The sequence below is a fragment of the Caloenas nicobarica genome, chromosome 1, assembly GCF_036013445.1.
Source record: "Caloenas nicobarica isolate bCalNic1 chromosome 1, bCalNic1.hap1, whole genome shotgun sequence".
NCBI lineage: Eukaryota > Metazoa > Chordata > Aves > Columbiformes > Columbidae > Caloenas > Caloenas nicobarica.
In genome coordinates, this window is record NC_088245.1 from 177,012,857 (window position 1) to 177,030,020 (window position 17,164).

Below are 17,164 nucleotides of genomic sequence, written 5' to 3' on the forward strand. Positions count from 1 at the left end.
TGTTTTTTGTTTTGGTCTTTTTTTTTCTTTTAAATATGATTTACTTGTCAGTTTTAAAACAAAAAGTTATTTTAGAGGGATAGTGACAGCCATATATATATCTCACTTAGGAATCCACATCTATTGCATTTATAAATATTGATATCAGTGTTGCATCAGTGCTGAGAAAAAAATGTATTTTTATGCATTTTAAATTGAAGGAGTTTGTTCCTACCTGGTCTTGGTTTGTGCTCCATCCTTACACCAAAATGTATAGGGCAAGGTCTTACTGTCTTCAAAGCATAGCTTGCTGTTATCTTAAAGAGAATGGCAGCTCTGATGCTTACAGAATTTTTCCTCTTTTTGTTCCTCCATTTCCTGGTGCAGCGTGGACAGCAGGAACAGCAGACAGGGTGGAATAGGGAAAAATCTTATAAACAGGTACAGTAGGTGACACATTTTATCTCTTGATCTGATACTTTGGAAAGGTAGTGTTCTTTAGGAAGGGTTAATAACTCTCTCCCATACTGTGGTAATGACCCTCCCCCTGAACCCTTAATCTCTGGCATACCTCAAAAGGGCAACCTATTAGTTCATTCTGCAGTCTCTGCTGTGACTAAATAATTAGGTATAGGCTTCTATGTAAGTACAAAGTCTTACTCCTACAAGATTTCTATTTCCTGTCGACCTATAGGGTTGGCTGAATGTTATCATTGGGGTTTGTGCTATAAAGTAATATATTGTACAGTTATTTTTTTCTATTCATCACTTAACAATGTTCCTGGCAAATTATACTGTTTAGCCAGTGGTGTGGCATAGATTTAACTGGTAGCTACTTCTTGCCTAAAATTGATGATGGAAGTTGTTTGCAACACTGTATTTCTATTAACAGAATATTCTGGTAAAGTAGCAAAGTAGCAGAGGGTTTGCACAGAGGTAAAATTATTCTCATATTCATTATCTTCCTTTAACTTGGATTTATTTTATTTAAAAGAATATACAATAGTGTATTTTGCTAACATAAAATAATCTTGAGTATCTGTGGAGAGAGTATGAGATACTGGTAACAGCAAACCTAAGTGGAAAAAATCTCATTCATATGCATCTACAATCATAGACACACTGCAAGCCAGTTGCTGTATCTGAAGGTTAAATCATAGATAGCTCTTTATTATCTATTCATGGTCTATGCAACACCTGTTGCATCTCCTATGGATGTTGGCAGCTTACCTGAAAAGAGTTCCAAGCACAGCTGGCAGACCACCAGCCTGCATTCTATTCTCAGCTTCTGTAGTAATCAAGAAAACCTCAGGAAAAGTAGAGAGAGGAGACAGATGTAACAGGTGGATTGGAAAAAGAAAGAGCACACACACCTTCTCTTTTTTCACATGCACACATACGTAAATCAGAAAGTAAGACAGTAAGAGAGAGATAATAAGAAAAAGAGGAAAAAAAGGAAAACAAAACAAAATCCAAGACACAGCAGAGATGGATGTAGAAAGTATGCATAAAACTACAAGACAGCTTGGATTCATCAAATCTACTTAGGAAAAATTATGTGCTGGAAACATTTTATGAGGTGTTTCAGGATCAGCATTTGTAATTATAGTCCTCGATATCACTGGTTTATAATTTTCACCTTACAGGATTAAAATTAGGCCTTATAGAGGTAACTAATTTAACTTCATCACCTAGCTAGATTGTTGACAACACTGAGTGCTCTTTGGAGTTCCTGACGTAACACTTGTGGTGTTTTGCTAAGAGAGCATGCTGTCATGCCACTACTTCAGCATCTCTGACACAAATAGCTGGAGGAAAGACACACATCCCAGTTTACTGCCTTAGATGATCTATGCACTGGAAAGTTGGCCAGAATCAGGCTTTTAGGTATCCCCTTTAGCTTACTCAGAAGAAGACTCCTGAACTCATCAATAGATAATTGCTAGTAGATTGGTTGCAACATAAATACATAGAATTCCATATTCTTACACTGGAAAGTGAGGGGGAGGAGACGGAGGGAGAGGATAAAAAAAAAAATGATGGCAAGTCCTGATTTTTTATTACAGGTAAGACTCTATATAACTCTGATTATCTTTAAAATTGTTGATAATTTCAGCACACTTTCTGATGTAAAGATGTAGATCTCTGCTGAGATTACTAATACAATTTTTTAAAAAATTATTTCCCATTAATTAGGAAGTGAAATTCTAAGGTGAAAGCATTGAAAGGATTACTGATTTCCAGATAATATTTTTGTAATCACTAGAAAAAAATATTTAACATTTTTATCATATTCGGAACTAATTTAAAGACAAAGATCCTTTAGCCATTGGTCAGGACTTTCTACCTGTCTGAAATGGTTCAGTTGATTGTTGTCTCCAATGTTATTACTTCTGCCTGTATACTTTTTTTGAGCATATATAAAATTGCAAACCTGCATTAAACTCTTAGTTCAGTATTTCTAATTCGGTGTACTGGGGAGGAGACCAAGAAACCTTTCTTCTACTTTAAATCACAAATAAAAAAATTAGATGTTTAACCTGAACTGGATGGCAGGTTAAAGCCACCTAAGATCTTGCAATACCTGGAAGAAAACAAACAGCTGTTTATCTTATTCGAAGGTAGGTATCTAAAATATGAAAACAAAATACAATTTAAAAAAAAAAGGATTGTCACCTTGATTTTCCTTTCCTCCATTCTTTATAAAAGGAACATAGGGTAAATCACTGTGAGTTAGACTTAAATAACTTTACGTTCCTATAATAAAATAAAAGAATCCCACTCTAAACTTTCATTTCACACTTTCTGTATCTGGTGTGCTGCATTCATATGAAGGAATTGAGCGATTACTGTGCAAAATGAACTCTTAAACTACTAGAGGAAAGGTGCAAAGAGTTTTACATGAGACACCAGCATCTCATCCTCAGTGCTGTAATGGCTTTGTTACATTGAAAGTTGGGACCCAGTCACTGAAAACTCCATAAATAAAAGAAAAGAAAATTTGAGTGCTTCACAGAGGAAAGAACTCTAAATAATTTTCCTGCCTTGTAAAGGACCGAAAGCTGCTTTACTGATAATTTGTTTCATCCGTAAAATCTGTGTGTCTTCTAGCATTCTGGAGTAAAGTGAAGATGCAGAAGGCATAAAAGTAGCCAGAATACTCTGAGTTTGATATGTTTTGTTCATTTACTTTAACAGTTGCATTGTGACAGAATTATTTATGGTTGTACCTAATTACAGTACTGGGCCAGACATAGAAACTACGTAGTCAATATTTTATTTATAACAAAGACCAATAGCAAATGCTTTAGAAAAATTGGGAACAGTACAGTGGTAAGATATGGGATAATCTGAATCCCATATTAAGTCTCATCATGATTCCTAGTTGGAAAATTGTATTTTAATCTCTGAAGTATGAAATTTAATAACCCATCAACTATTTAATTATTAATTAAAACTATGAATATTCTTGCATACAAATTTGCAGTGATGTTGGTCAGAAGAAAATTATGATCTCTGGAGTTCAAAATTATTCTCAAATAATCTCAGATTCATTTAATTTTCTTTGTTGATCTTTACCAGAGTAAGGCATATCCAAATTATTTATTTCTTAAACTATGTAGAGGAATATTTTAAGCTAAACCACATTAAAATGCAAACATAAACCAAACTCAGAACCCTTTTTATACTTAGTTAAACACTATGAGATAAAATCTTTTTTTTTACCTATTTAACTCTTCATATTTTAATTATATTTTTTTGTTTGTTGTTCAACTTCGAGGTAGGTAGAAAAAATATTGTAATATATCTTGTTCATAGGGCTCATTTATGATTTATTTTTATAATGTTTTCTCAGTCCTATTGTTTTAAGATTTATTTTAAGAATAAGAAACAATACTTAAATGTTTGTTTGGAAAGATTCCTCAGCTCTTTGATCACATCATTATCCTTTTCTGGATGTCTTTTAATTCTGAATTGTCCAATATATTACAAACATTTGAAAACATGTAACCACATTTAAATAAGGTCACCATAATTTTCTTTGCATGGTTCACTTCTCTAACCCCTATACATCCCAGTGTCTTGCAAGGGATATTTAATCATATTTGTACAAAGAACAATGGTTTCTCCTGTTCTCTCAACATTAGCTCCAAGGTTATTTTCATGGCTATTTCTGTTAATTGAAATTCTTGCAGACTATATGAATAATTTTGATTCTCATCCATTGTGGTTTTCTTCATTTTTTTATCGATACTAAAATTGATTAGTCATCCTTTTATCCATTTATGTGCTGCTTTAAATATTTCAAGTTTCTTACAGCTGTAACTGGTCCTAAGTAACTAAATTTTTTGTGTTCTGTTAAGTTTGCAGGCTAGTTCCTAACTTTCAGACTCTTAAAAATATATATTATCAAAAAAGGCATAACATTGAATCTCAGTATTACTTGCTTTTAACTTTTTACAGTGGTGAAAATGGTTGACTCAGACTCCATCTTGATTTTTTTAATTCAGGGCATCTTACTCCATAATATTCTTTCTGCTGCCTGTGGGTTTTCTTTCATTAAAATAGCAAAACTTCTAAGCTTGGAAGAATTACTCAAGCCCTAGCATTTGTTATGTCTTGTTCATTTATATTATCTCATAACATGTTATGACACACTAGTAAATGTGTTTACTGCAAGTCATTGAGTTTTACAAATATAATATATTAACAAAATACTAGATGCACTATACAGACAAACCATGATTTTATGAAAAATACAGTGTGTAGAGTATCAGTGTTCTACTGCACTAGAGAAATTGTATATTTTCTATTTCTGCATGAAATCCCCTAGGAACTTCAAAATGGTGGATCAACCGAGAAAGAAATCAGAAGAAAGTAGAAAAGTCCTATAAAACTGTAAGTAGATTATCTAGTTAACAGGCCTGTGCTGTATTGACATGCTGTTAAGGGATTATTACATTTTATTCCTTTAAAAGAGGCTTACTAGTTATGACAAAAATGTTATGAAATATTCATATAGCTATTTGTTTTTACAGAATTTCCATTCGCCACGTCTCCACTCACCACATTAGGAAATTATTGCAAGGAATATGACATTTAATTACAAGGCAATAGGAGTCTTACTGGATTAGCTAAGCAGGCAGGATTTTAAAAATTGTATCTTGTGAATACAATGACTGGGGCCATTTTAAGATTAACATTCACTGATTCCGATAATGTGATGTGCTGTAGGTCAATTGCATCATCAGTCTTTAGCAATGTGTAGTAATTACTAACTCTATGTTAAATCCCATTCCGAGCTATCAAATGTGTAAAGACTTTCATTAGGTGATGCCCTCAAGAACATCCATGGACTATTAGAACATTATGACTTGAAGGTAGATATTTTCTGTTCAAATGAAAATGTGCTGGGATATTTTACACAGATGCAGTCTTTTACACGTGAGGATCATGAAGTTTGTTGTGAATATTTATTAGTTATGCATTTTAACTTTTCTGCTAGGTAGAGAGAGCAATAGACTTTAAAAGATCAATATAATACATTAATATTTCATTAATAATACACTAAATCATTTTTACTTTTTCTAGGTACTTCTCTGAAGTACTTTCAGTTCTTTTGGGATTTTATTTGTATGCTAAAAAAAAAAAAAAATGTGAGTCTATTTAAAAACAAAAGGTAACCTAGAAGAAATGAGAAAACTTGGGCAATACTGAGTTAAAAAACAAATAAAAATCAAGAAAAGATAAAAGAAAATACATATTACAATATCTTTGCTGTTCTACATCCAAGGCCTTTTTAAAATACAATAAAGTGCCAGAAGTTGGTCATATATTTCTCATAAATTACACATCACCAGAAATAGGAAAAATACGTCAGAAACATGGATGTTGCTAGCAGAAATCCTACATAAACAGGAAAATCTGTCTAAAATGGCATGCACCTAATAGTACCTTATCAGCAGATTTTTCAAAGTCTGAAGCGGTTTGTTGGAAATTAAAGTATTTCTTGTGATTTACAAAAATCATGGGAATATCATTAAATTTTTATATTTTATTGAATTTTTACATAGAATTGAAACTAAGTGCATCAGAAAGGATGTTTTACTGCTTATAGGGATTTAGGCACTGAAATACAAACACTTCATGTTTAGCAAGACATTTTTCAAAGTGGTTCCAGTCCATCAATTTCTTGAATGCTTTCACAGTCCATTTTTTCAGATGGAGCACTTAATTTCTGAGTTTCCCTCTGAAAGCCTTGGCATGCACCTGATCCTTTGGTAGTTGTATCACTTTGCTGCACTAAGCTGCCTGATAAGTAGTGAAAGGGACTGAAGACTTGATTGTGTGACAAAAGACTATCTTGTTAAAGCTGTCAAGAAGCTGGAGATTAAGTCAATCTCTCTATATATGTGTGCTATAGTAGCTGAAGATGTAGGCAGTCTCTATAGTGAGTATATACACACACACACTGGAAACTTCACCATATACTTCTGGTCCTTCAGGAAAAGTGCTAGAATGACATAGAGCCAATATATAACCTATGGAACTAGATAAATAAATATGAAACATGAAACAGATAAGAAAAGAGAAACTTTCTGTGAAAAGTTCATCTTGACAAAAACAGCATCCTCATCCTATTTTTGATGTCTTGGTATCAAATTTAGAGAATTTATGAGCCACAGAATCCAAGTCCCACCTATCCATAGATAGGTGAAGTAAGTAACAACAATATCGATTCAATTTGCATCTTCTTTACTTTTGTCATATGTTGTCACTATGTCTATAAATATGTTTTTTGAAATTACATTTTTGCCAGTTGTATTGTACAGTGGAATGATATATTAGTTAAAATACCAAGAATCTTTTAGTAAAAGTATAACAATGAAAGACAAAATTAAAAATCAAAGGACAAAAATTCAAATATTCAAAACCTCTGGCCTTTCAAGGAGGAAATACATGGTGATTAATGATCATTGATGCCATCCACAAGCATCTAATACACATCAAATAAAATGTAAGAATATATTTATAAAAGACTTTGCACTTTGACCAAGTATTAGTAGTTGTGGCTTTATTGTATTTTTTTTTCAAATGATACTTAAGAGTTAGCACCTTCTAAAGCAGATTAATTTTGCAGTCAGAAGTAGTTGAAACTGTCAGAAAGGGTCATCAGAAAGAACATGTATTTTAGTTATAAATAACTTATAGGTAATGCAAAGGTAACTGAAATGATACAATATGACTGGTGCAAAATTCCAACACCAAGCCTACTTATAAACATTGTCAATGAATTTTCATTCTATGTTGTGAATAGTGACCGAATGACTTTTTTTAAGGTTTTCATATCTTGCCTTCTAGCAGTAGGGAGAATAAAAACAGAAAATGGGTAGTAGAAACAGAAGTAATAGAGTATTAGTAGAAACAAAAGTAATGTAGCATAGACAAAAGTTTTCAATAAATTATGTCAGTAAAAAACCTCAATTGTAGTGGAACCTCTCAAAAAATGCCTCTATAAACACATTTTGAAGCATGTCCTGGAGGTCATCAAAATAGTTTGTCAGCTGGTCTCATGAATGGAATTTTTACATGACTTTCATTTAGAAGCAATTTAGAAATTATTAATGCTTTATGGTAGTTTACAAGGTTAGATTGTATAATTATTAATAACACTTAATCAGCCAATTTAACAGAGTGATTCAATGAAATTTGTTATAATCAATCAAAATAATGACTTAGTTAAAGATTCATAAATGGCAAGTTTCACAGTAAAATTACAGTAGGGTTTTCTTAACTAACACACCCCCCCACACACAAAGGGTAAATTAAAACACACACACACACAAAAGACAAATAGACAAACAAAACAATTCTAAAATCAATTTACACACACACACAGAGGTTAACCTATGATTAAAATTTCCCTTTTGTAGTTTTAAAAATTACTCGCTTCCATGTATCTACATTCATCAAACTGTGTGAAATTAGGCCCTATTATCTAGGAGTTCCTATCAAGTATCAGAATTTCAGCATTCTAAGAGCAGAATAGAAAAATAGGAAGAAAATGGTCACATTAAAAGAACAATAAAGTTCTTTGTTGAACAGAATCAAATTGATATTATGTCAAATATCTTTATAATACACAGACCCCTTGAAAAATACATGTGCAATGTAATATGTTGTTATTGCATGTAACACTAATATGTTTTAGTAGGTAATGAATAAACTGTCAGCATTAATAGTTCTTTTTTTTTTTCTTAATGTTTTATACCAAGCAATATGGTAAAATGAATTTTAAGTATTTAGTAAAGGAGTGTCCAAGTCTTTTAGTTCAGTTTAGGTTAGAAAGCTTTTTCATAGAGTATATGCAATGAAACCCAGTGTAAAGTTTTTAATGTGGGTTTTTTTGTTGGTATTTTTGTTTGTTTGTTTGTTTGTTTTCTTAACTTTCCTCTACAGCAATGCCGTGGCTTTGAGTCAGAACTTTTGTAGGCAGCACGTGAAATCAGTTGAAAAGTCCTATCAGCCATCACTTAAAAACTACACAAACATTGTTACAAATACGATCAACCATTTAAAATACAGAAAAGTTGCATACATGCGTATACACTGTAGGTACATACAGATGTGTGTATTTATAGCACACATACAGACAAAAGACAAAAGAAAGGAACAAGGGAAACAGCAGTTCTTAAACAAATCAGAACACAAATCTCGTGAGTGTTCAGCTCTAGCAGCCATGTTTATTGAGGTGTAAGTGGGGAAAAGTTTTAATATAAATATAATCCCAAAGAAGTCTTGCTGTATTTTTATTTTCTTGTTACGTTTTAAGAAAGCATGTTTTTTTATCTGTAAATTGAGATTAATGCTAAAGCATACATCCTAATAATATTCTTAAAACATGTATATTGAGCTGCTAACAAATGCCTTGCCTCCCAACAGACCAAAAAAATTAAAGACTTTCATTTAAGCTGTACAGCTTCTCAAGTTAGCCACACTGAGTGCTCCAGAAAATCACAGAATCACAGAATGTTGGGGATTGGAAGGGACCTCAAAAGATCATCTAGTCCAATCCCCCTGCCAGAGCAGGAACAGCTAGATCAGGTTACTCGGGAAAGTGTCCAGGCGGGTTTTGAATGTCTCCAGAGAAGGAGACTCCACAACCTCCCTGGGCAGCCTGTTCCAGTGTTCTGTCACCCTCCCCATGAAGAAGTTTCTTCTCATATTTAAGTGGAACCTCTTGTGTTCCAATTTGCACCCATTGCCCCTTGTCTTATCATTGGTCGTCACTGAGAAGAGCCTGGCTCCATCCTCGTGACACTCACCCTTTACATATTTATAAACATTAATGAGGTCTCCCCTCAGTCTCCTCTTCTCCAAAGAGACCCAGCTCCCTCAGCCTTTCCTCATAAGGGAGATGCTCCCCTCCCTTAATCATCTTTGTTGCCCTGCACTGGACTCTCTCAAGCAGTTCCTTGTCCTTGAACTGAGGGGCCCAGAACTGGACACAATATTCTAGATGCAGTGTCACCAGGGCAGAGTAGAGGGGAAGGAGAACCTCTCTCGACCTACTAACCACCCCCCTTCTAATACACCGCAGGATGCCATTGGCCTTCTTGGCCACAAGGGCACAGTGCTGGCTCATGGTCATCCTGCTGTCCACCAGGACCCCCAGGTCCCTTTCCCCTACACGGTTCTCTAATAGGTCCTTCTCCAACTTATAGTGGAACCTGGGGTTGTTCTTGCCCAGATGCAAGACTCTACACTTGCCCTTGTTATATTTCATTAAATTTCTCCCCACCCAACTCTCCAGCCTGTCTAGGTCTAACTGAATGGCAGCACAGCCTTCTGGTGCGTCAGCCATTTCTCCGAGTTTTATGTCATCAGCAAACTTGCTGACAGTGCACTCTATTCCTTCATCCAAGTTGTTGATGAATATATTGAATGGTACCGGTCCCAGCACTGACCCTTGAGGGACTATACTAGATACAGACCAACAACTAGATTCTGCCCCATTGACCACAACTCTCTGGCTTCTTTTCTTCAGCCAGTCTTGTAGCTCTTTGATGTTGTGCACATAAAAAGGTGTTCCACTGAGGATACTTGCTGATGGAGCACATGAACACTTTCTGGTTTTGAGCACAAATATGCTACTCAAAAAACATTATGCTTGTAGCACCTAAGTAAATGAGTAAATTGAAAACTCATGATTTAAAAATCACTGTTAACTTCCATCTATATATTTCTTGAAAACTTGGATTTTTTTTTTTTTTTTTTTTTTACATGGGGAATAGTAGAAGATACATAAGGCAGAGCAGAGGTAACAAAAGGCAGTGTTTTCTCATGCCATCTATGCAGGTATAAAAACTTCATTCTACTTGCAACATTATACAATGTCTACAATTATCATCTTCCTTTGTTTTATGTTTGTGCAAGCAATTTCATGAGCATAGAGGGAAATCAGAAGTTGGCCCAAAAAGCATGAAAAAGGTACAAAGACAAATTCTCACTGTGTTGTAAAATAGGTGAGGAATGGAAAACAAAATAGTGCTAAGGCATATGGAAAAAAACCCTCACTAATGGAGTTCCACAAGGATCCATTTTAGGGCCAGTACTTTTCAATGTCTTCATAAATTGCTTGAATGCAGGACTTGATGGAATACTAAGTAAGTTCACTGATGACACAAAATTGGGAGGAACTGTTGACACTCTCAAGGGCAGAGAGGCCCTACAGAAGGATCTAGACAAGTTGGAGAACTGGACAATCACCAACCACATGGAATTTAACAAGGGCAAGTGCTGGATTTTGCACCTGGGACATAGCAACCCTGGCTGTACATACAGACTCAGGGATGAGATGCTGAAGAGCAGCTCTGCAGAGTGGGATCTGGGCATTCTGGTTGACTGCAAGTTGGACATGAGCCAACAGTGCGCCATGGCAGCCAAGAGGGCCAACCGTGTCCTCATCAAGCACAGCATTGCCAGCTGGGCAAGGGAGGTAATTGTCCCACTCTACTCTGCACTGGTGTGGCCTCACCTGGAGCACTGTGTGCAGTTCTGGGTGCCACAGTATAAAAAGGATGTAAAGCTACTGGAGAGTGTCCAGAAAAGGGCTACAAAGTTGGTGAAGGGTTTGCAGGGGAAGTTGTATGAGGAGCGGCTAAAAACACTTGGTTTGTTCAGCCTGGAGCAGAGGAGACTGAGGGGCGACCTCATCACGGACTATGGCTTCCTCACAAGAGGAGAAGAAGGGGCAGGCACTGATCACTTCTCTCTGGCAATCAACAATAGGACTTGAGGGAATGGCAGGAAGATGTGACAGGGGAGGTTTAGGATGGACATTAGGAAAAGGTTCTTCACCCAGAGGGTAGTGAAGCACTGGAACAGGCTCCCCAGGGATGTGAGGTCATGGCTCCAAGCCTGACAATATTCAAGAAGAGACTGGACAATGCCCTCAGACATATGGTGTGAACTGTGGGGTTGTCATATGCAGGGACAGGTGCTGGACTCAATGATCTTTGTGTGTCCCTTCCAACTCAGGACATTCTATGATTCTATGGTTATCACAGATACTGTTTAAAAGTGTCCTACAGTACTGAACATCTTTTGGTTTGTTGCCATAAATTTCACTCATTGCAATAATATAAGTATCCAGTGCGGGCATATCTTCTTAACCTGCTTGCACATTATAGCACAATAGTATCAGTATCAATTCCTTGTTAAAAATTCAGGATTCCAGCATCAAATTAATTTTACTTCTTTCGGAAATGCATATAACAGTACAGAGGAGATACACACAGCATTTAAATTTCCATTAAGAGCATTTATTCTAATTTCCCCAAACACCATTATAAAAGGTGGCAAAGTCTGTAGCCTACATGCCACATGCAGTGCTTCTAATAGAAAGACTAGAAAACAACAAAATGAATGAGAAGATTTGAAGGTTATTCCAGCCAGTTCCAACTTTGGAAATTACAGTGGCAGATGCTTTGCCTGTAATCTCTGGCATCATTGAAAAACAGTGTTATTACTCATTTTGCTTCATTAAATGTAGCTCGTTCAGGCAATATGATACATGGTAGTTTTTCTGTCTAAATATAAATTTAAAAATAGTTTTCAAGGTGGAATCTATACATTTAATTCAAGAATTATGTAAATAATAAGAAGTTAGTTGGGTACCTGTCTTTTCTCTGTATTTCCTCTGAATAGCTGCCTGTTCCAGTAATTACAAATAATCAGGCCTATCCCTCTGGGAATACCCTCACTGTTGTGCTATGCTCTTTACCTTGATTATGTCAATTTCTTAGGGGACGTTCCATTTAGAAAGAAAAGAAAGTTTAATTTGAATCATTTCCAGTGAACATGTACAACCCCTATTAGTAATTTTATCTAGTAGTGTGGAAGCACAGATAATCAAAACCATTGATTAATTCCAGTGATGCATTTTAAGGGAATATTGATGCTGCCTGCACTTGAATAATTATATAGTCTACTAAGAACAGTTCCAAAAAATTAAATGTTTAGAATACATTTTTAAACATGGTGAAGTTACCAGAAATACCATAAAAATTAAACTTTACATATTTGCCATATACCATTAAATGTGTATATACACAGCAGACCAGTATACATTATTTACACATACGTATATGCCTTTATATGTATGTATACCATAAAAATAACATATATATAATACATTATACATCTGTATCGTTATGTCTTGCTACAGAACTGCATTTTTATGTTCTCATGTGAGAATGTATATGTTCTTTAACAGTGCTATTAAATGGAAATAGTCTGTCACTAAGTAGTAATATATTTTTATGTTATCCAGTGGGATAACATGTGTTTTCTTTTTGCCTTTTTTTTAATAGCCATAAAATTTAATGTTGACATTTATTGTTCAAATTGTTGCAAATATTCATAAAAACATAAAATCTCCAAGTTTTAAAAAGGGAACTATAAAATCAAAATTTACTCTCTCCTTGTGGATTTAGCCTGCAAACGCTAATGCAGCAGTTACAAATCATATTTTAGAAAAAATAATGTAAAAATTATTACTTGCTCTCAATAAGTAAGGAATTAAATCTGTAGTTTGTAAGGCTTGCGTAATGATCATTATGAAATTTTTAGAGTACATTGTAAGACTTAAATAAAGGGGGAGACACTTGTATTCCAGAAGACATAAATAGACAGAATTTTCTGGGTGTTTCTTTCTGAAATTTTAATTATTTCTGGTTTTTTTTTTAAAAAAAGGTGCAGAATAAAATAAACACAAATATTCATAGATTTGGAAAATATTTTTTTTCCAAAACATTTTCACAACTCTAACACTATTAGACTGGCCAGAAGGCCTAGACTTCACATCAGATTGGGCCCAGTTGCTGGTTTTGAAGCTAAGTCCAAGTATTGCTGACCTGTATCCAGATGTGCTCTGTCCCTGCTGTTATGTGTGCCATGATGCCCTTAGCAATGATTCTTTTACTGCCACCAAAGTCAAATCTTTCATCTTTACATTTCTGTGAGGATAGTCATTGCTACTGTTTTGAGAATAATTGAATGTAGTATTTGTAGTAAATATGATAAGGACTAAAAACAATATTTTTTTTTCTTTTTTTTTTTTCTTTCCTGTGTTTTGGCCATAGATCAAGCATAACCTTTTATTTTCATGGAGGAGTTCTAATGTATGATGGCATTATTTAAACACCATTTTTGAATGCTTATTCTGTATTTGATGGATTTAGTAACTAAAGATGTAGGGGTTTTGTGGAAGTGACTTTACGTGACAGCTGATAGTCAATAGAACAGACATACATTAAAGGGCATTAAGGTATTCAAAGTTTTAATGCTTCCTAATACAACAACATAGAAGATTGCATCTTTCCCAGTATTTTAGCAATACTGCTTGCTTCCTGGAAAACTTGTACATAAAACAGTTATCTCCTTCTCAGTTCAAATAGTTTATTCCTAGAATAATGACTTTCTCAGTGTGATAATTCCTCTAAGGAATTTTGGGTGGATGTATTCTTTCTACAACTGAGTTTAGTGTCTTTTATGTTTATAGTAGCAGTATAACATCATAGTAGAATAGGCTGTGAATCCCCATTGTGCATAATTCCTACATTATAATTTCAGTAGACACATTGTGTTTGGCACTTGAATGATGGTTATTGTTACACTGTGGAAAAAATGATATGAAAGAGTAATAGAGGCAGCCTTCTTGGAAACTATTCAGTCAAGTTTGACTTACAAGTTTTTGACATTCTCTAGTTCATCAGCCTACTCCAGGCTTTACAGTTTTTATTTCCTTTGTCTGCCAGTGTTGTGGTTTAACCCCAGCCAGCAACTAAGCACCACACAGCCATTTGCTCACTGCCCCCGCAGTGGGATGGGGTAGAGAATAGATGAGTAAAAGTGGGAAAACTTGTGGGTTGAGATAAAGACAGTTTAGTAGGTAAAGCAAATGCCACACTAACAAGCAAAGCAAAACAAGGAATTCATTCCCTACTTCCCACCAGCAGGCAGATGTTCAGCCATCTCCAGGAAAGCAGGGCTCCATCACATGTAATGGTTATTTGGGAAGACAAAAGCCATAACTTTAAATGTAACCCTTTTCTTCCTTCATTTCCCAACCTTTTACTGCTGAGTATGACATCATAGGGTATGGAATATCCCTTTGGTCAGTTGGGGTCAGCTGTCCCGGTTGTGTCCCCTCCCAGGTTCCTGTGTACACCCAGTAACTCACTGATGGGGTGGTGTGAGAAGCAGAAAAGACCTTGACTCTGTGTCAACACTGCTCTAGCACTAACTAAAACATCCCTGTATTATCAACACTATTTCCAGCACAAATCTAGATCATAGCCCTATACTAGCTGCTATGAAGAAAATTAACTCTTTCCCAACAAAAAACACCACACACAGAAATAAAAGCAATCTCTAGCCTCTCTTTATTCAGGCGTATTAATACATGAGTATTTTAATTCTGTTTTTCTATGTGAGGTATTGTTTAATTCTCTCCATCAGAAAATCATCTTTTTCTTGAAGTTCTGCTCCTAGGTCCTTCTGTTAGAATATTTCCTTCTTTTTCAATGAAAACCTTTTAATTGTCATTTTCATTCTTAATATGTAAGAGAAACGTTACAGGCTTGAAAAACTGAAAATCACAATGTCAATACATAAACATTTTACAGAATGCTCAGGAATGTAATTTTCCGTGCAAAAGCCAAACAAGGCTAGTCTTCTGTTCTAGCCAGACATAGTAATGGGATCTTTACTCAAACAGCTTAAAAAGAGTCTGAATAGTCTAAACAATAATTATCTACAAAATATCTGTTGCAGATGAGTGTAATGCACCTCACTGAGAGAAGCAACAATATGTTCTACTGAGGTAAAATAATAAATTGACAGAGTTGAATGCATTTTATGGAATTCAGCAAAGTTAACAGTGATTTGACAAGGTTCAGCAAGTTCAGTGTTAAGGTTCACCTTATTAATTACTGTATGGAGGAAATACACAGAGGAAAATTGGGTTTGCCTCAAGTTAGAATGATTTACACAGAGAACAGATGTGCAAAGGGTAAGGGAAACCCTCCCATTGAGTAATGTTTCATTGGTATCGATTCAGCATGTAATCGAAGTTACAAAAGTAAAATCAAAGTTGCTATACTACAAAGTTATATGCAATATTGGTCGTTTACCAAAGATCTGCTATTGATAAAAGGTCTCTCTGCCTCAAGGAGCAACCTGGAGTGGCATGCCAGAGCAAGGGGAGATCACCACCATACAGCCATGCTGCCTAGCAGAGAGAGATCAAAAAAGGCTCACCTAGGCAGTTATATTTACAGAATAAAATGGTTGGCTTGTAGTCAAATCAAATATGGGAGGAAAGGTGTGCATGAGACTCCTTATACCTACAGCTTTCTTTGTTCCTTGATAAATGAGCCTTGAAAGAGCCACCTGTTATTCGTATGTCTCATGATCCGTGTTCCAAGCTTATATGCGTTGATGCTCACTGTACAACTCTGATTCTTTTGGGCTGGAGGAGTGACCCATGGTGATGGCCTCCACCTCCTCTGGAGCTTGCACCAAACCACCACCAATCTGATCAAGGGGTCAGAGAGTGCCCATTGCACTCGATAAATGAGTCTTGGAAGAGTCTTCTGCTATTCATGTCTTTATTGCATGATTGCTGTTCTAAGCTGATCGATGTTCCAAGCTTATATGCATCAATGCTCACTGTGTCACTCTGCTCCTTTGTGGGTGAACTAGAGGAATTCTTGGCACGGCTACAGGGAAGTGCTTTCACCTCCTCCAGAGCCTGTATCAAACCACCACCAGTCTCGTCAAGGGCATAGAGCACACCTGTCAGTGTCCAAAAGATATTAGATCAGGAAAGATAGTTCTATATTAATCAAAAATGCAGAGATGAAACTTCATTTCTAGATACATTTTCATATACATAAAAATGGAGATTATAGTGAAAGGTGTGTGTTCCAAATGGATGCTGGGCAATAGTCCAGCTGTTCCTTTTCTTTTGTGGACTGTGGATTCAAACTTTATGAAGTGGAACTAAATCTAGTGTCTCTATGTGACCGTGTGAATTCTGGATCATCAGGAAGCTGTAGAAATTTTACAATATTACTTTATTCTCTATCTGTGTTTTTAAGAGGAAAATTATTTTAATATTTAAGGATTCAAATTTGTGTCAGTTTCTAAAATGCATTTCACAAAAATGTAGTATCCTATGCAAGAACTCAATTTTAAATACACATTTTTGAAGCAGAGTTGTGTCATACTAATAGCTTATTCAGCATGCTATATGCAGTGGATCCCAATGCAGGTACCTTTATTGGCATTGCAAATTCCTTTCCTGCAGCTGTGTGCACAACATTAAGTAATGACTGACTCATTGCTTACAACTCTTGCCTCTGTTTTTTTGAGAAGAAAGTTGATCCTTGGAGCTGGATCATATTAATTTAATCGCAAATCTTATCTGTTGCTACAACTGTTCTATCCACTTTCTCTGACCCTGACCAGTCATAAACCACTAAAGATGTGTTGATGAATGCTCGTTTAATGTTTCTTTTGTCTCGTATTGTCCCTTATTTCTGCTCATTCTTAGGAAATAACCTTCTATTATTCCAAAGTGTTTACTTCTGTTTTCGTTGTTGGGTTTTTGTTTCGA